General features: G+C 35.2%; 6 non-coding genes across 6 annotated transcripts in view; all 6 read right to left on the bottom strand.

Moving 5' to 3' along the window:
• Positions 1 to 462: 462 nt before the first annotated feature.
• Positions 463 to 581, bottom strand: LOC133164087 (5S ribosomal RNA). Its single transcript, XR_009716612.1, has one exon. It is a non-coding gene; the product is annotated as a 5S ribosomal RNA (ribosomal RNA).
• A 305-nt stretch (positions 582 to 886) lies between these two features.
• Positions 887 to 1,005, bottom strand: LOC133164532 (5S ribosomal RNA). Its single transcript, XR_009717036.1, has one exon. It is a non-coding gene; the product is annotated as a 5S ribosomal RNA (ribosomal RNA).
• Positions 1,006 to 1,250: 245 nt separating this feature from the next.
• LOC133164622 (5S ribosomal RNA) lies at positions 1,251 to 1,369 on the bottom strand. The gene has a single exon (XR_009717113.1). It is a non-coding gene; the product is annotated as a 5S ribosomal RNA (ribosomal RNA).
• A 268-nt stretch (positions 1,370 to 1,637) lies between these two features.
• LOC133164477 (5S ribosomal RNA) lies at positions 1,638 to 1,756 on the bottom strand. The gene has a single exon (XR_009716986.1). It is a non-coding gene; the product is annotated as a 5S ribosomal RNA (ribosomal RNA).
• A 289-nt stretch (positions 1,757 to 2,045) lies between these two features.
• On the bottom strand, positions 2,046 to 2,164 carry LOC133164621 (5S ribosomal RNA). The gene has a single exon (XR_009717112.1). It is a non-coding gene; the product is annotated as a 5S ribosomal RNA (ribosomal RNA).
• A 309-nt stretch (positions 2,165 to 2,473) lies between these two features.
• The window catches only part of LOC133164818 (5S ribosomal RNA), a 119-nt gene continuing 92 nt past the window's right edge, over positions 2,474 to 2,500 (bottom strand). The window contains exon 1 of the ribosomal RNA XR_009717303.1: positions 2,474 to 2,500. This exon is cut by the window's right edge and continues 92 nt beyond it. This is a non-coding gene — a ribosomal RNA (5S ribosomal RNA).

The raw sequence follows: 2,500 nt of genomic DNA, 5'->3' as shown, positions 1-2,500 counted from the left end.
ATCATGTAAAGTTACGGACAGCTTTTTATGTGGTAGCACAAATTTGCCATTACGACCTGCATTTTGCTGTATATGTCATGAAAAGTGGAAAAACCCTACATGTAAGCGCAATGTGTTGTTTTGGTTTCTTTTACAAATAAAAACTGCTGCTTTGAGTTCACAGGGAGCCAGCCTCTTTATTCACTGTACATAGTCTGCTCTCTAGCGGTAAAAGACGTGAACTACAATGCTACGGATGACGCCACACAATATAGGTTGGAAACTCGGGTTATAATTTCAATGTCGGAGTTTAAACTCGGCTTGCAGTTTCCGAATGCCATACGTAATGGGTGTTGTAAGTAAGTAAGTAAGTAAGTAAATAAATAAATAAATAAATAAATAAATAAATAAATAAATAAATAAATAAATAAATAAATAAATAAATAAATAAATAAATAAATAAATAAATAAATAAATAAATAAAGCTTACAGCACCTGGTATACCCAGGCGGTCTCCCATCCAAGTACTAACCAGGCCCGACCCTGCTTAGCTTCCGAGATCGGACGAGATCGGGCGTTCTCAGGGTAGTATGGCCGTAAGCCGTGATCACATTAAAAATCGTGCGTTTTATATATAATGCTACGGATGACGCCACTAGGTTGGAAACGCGGGTTATAATTTCAATGTCGGAGTTTAAACTCGGCTTGCAGTTTCCGAATGCCATACGTAATGGGTGTTGTAAGTAAGTAAGTAAGTAAGTTAGTAAGTAAGTAAGTAAGTAAATAAATAAATAAATAAATAAATAAATAAATAAATAAATAAATAAATAAATAAATAAATAAATAAATAAATAAATAAATAAATAAATAAATAAATAAATAAATAAATAAATAAATAAATAAATAAAGCTTACAGCACCTGGTATTCCCAGGCGGTCTCCCATCCAAGTACTAACGAGGCCCGACCCTGCTTAGCTTCCGAGATCATACGATATCGGGCGTTCTCAGGGTAGTATGGCCGTAAGCCGTGATCACATTAAAAATCGTGCGTTTTATATATAATGCTACGGATGACGCCACTAGGTTGGAAACGCGGGTTATAATTTCAATGTCGGAGTTTAAACTCGGCTTGCAGTTTCCGAATGCCATACGTAATGGGTGTTGTAAGTAAGTAAGTAAGTAAGTAAGTAAGTAAGTAAGTAAGTAAGTAAGTAAGTAAGTAAGTAAGTAAGTAAGTAAGTAAGTAAGTAAATAAATAAATAAATAAATAAAGCTTACAGCACCTGGTATTCCCAGGCGGTCTCCCATCCAAGTACTAACCAGGCCCGACCCTGCTTAGCTTCCGAGATCGGACGAGATCGGGCGTTCTCAGGGTAGTATGGCCGTAAGCCGTGTTCACATTAAAAATCGTGCATTTTATATATTATGCTACGGATGACGCCACAGGTTGGAAACTCGGGTTATAATTTCAATGTCGGAGTTTAAACTCGGCTTGCAGTTTCCGAATGCCATACGTAATGGGTGTTGTAAGTAAGTAAGTAAGTAAGTAAGTAAGTAAGTAAGTAAATAAATAAATAAATAAATAAATAAATAAATAAATAAATAAATAAATAAATAAATAAATAAACAAATAAATAAATAAATAAATAAATAAATAAAGCTTTCAGCACCTGGTATTCCCAGGCGGTCTCCCATCGAAGTACTAACCAAGCCCGACCCTGCTTAGCTTCCGAGATCGGACGAGATCGGGCGTTCTCAGGGTAGTATGGCCGTTAGCCGTGATCACATTAAAAAATGTGCGTTTTATATATAATGCTACGGATGACGCCACTAGGTTGGAAACTCGGGTTATAATTTCAATGTCGGAGTTTAAACTCGGCTTGCAGTTTCCGAATGCCATACGTAATGGGTGTTGTAAGTAAGTAAGTAAGTAAGTAAGTAAGTAAGTAAGTAAGTAAGTAAGTAAGTAAGTAAGTAAGTAAGTAAGTAAGTAAGTAAGTAAGTAAGTAAGTAAGTAAGTAAGTAAGTAAGTAAGTAAGTAAGTAAGTAAATAAATAAATAAATAAAGCTTACAGCACCTGGTATTCCCAGGCGGTCTCCCATCCAAGTACTAACCAGGCCCGACCCTGCTTAGCTTCCGAGATCGGACGAGATCGGGCGTTCTCAGGGTAGTATGGCCGTAAGCCGTGATCACGTTAAAAATCGTGCGTTTTATATATAATGCTACGGATGACGCCACTAGGTTGGAAACTCGGGTTATAATTTCAATGTCGGAGTTTAAACTCGGCTTGCAGTTTCCGAATGCCATACGTAATGGGTGTTGTAAGTAAGTAAGTAAGTAAGTAAGTAAGTAAGTAAGTAAGTAAGTAAGTAAGTAAGTAAGTAAGTAAGTAAGTAAGTAAGTAAGTAAATAAATAAGTAAATAAATAAATAAATAAATAAATAAATAAATAAATAAATAAATAAATAAATAAATAAATAAATAAATAAATAAAGCTTACAGCACCTGGTATTCCCAGGC

Source organism: Syngnathus typhle, linkage group LG12 (genome assembly GCF_033458585.1).
Source record: "Syngnathus typhle isolate RoL2023-S1 ecotype Sweden linkage group LG12, RoL_Styp_1.0, whole genome shotgun sequence".
In the NCBI taxonomy this organism is placed as follows: Eukaryota; Metazoa; Chordata; class Actinopteri; order Syngnathiformes; family Syngnathidae; genus Syngnathus; species Syngnathus typhle.
The sequence above is the reverse complement of the archived record's forward strand: the minus strand, read 5'-3'. Positions and strand labels throughout refer to the sequence as shown.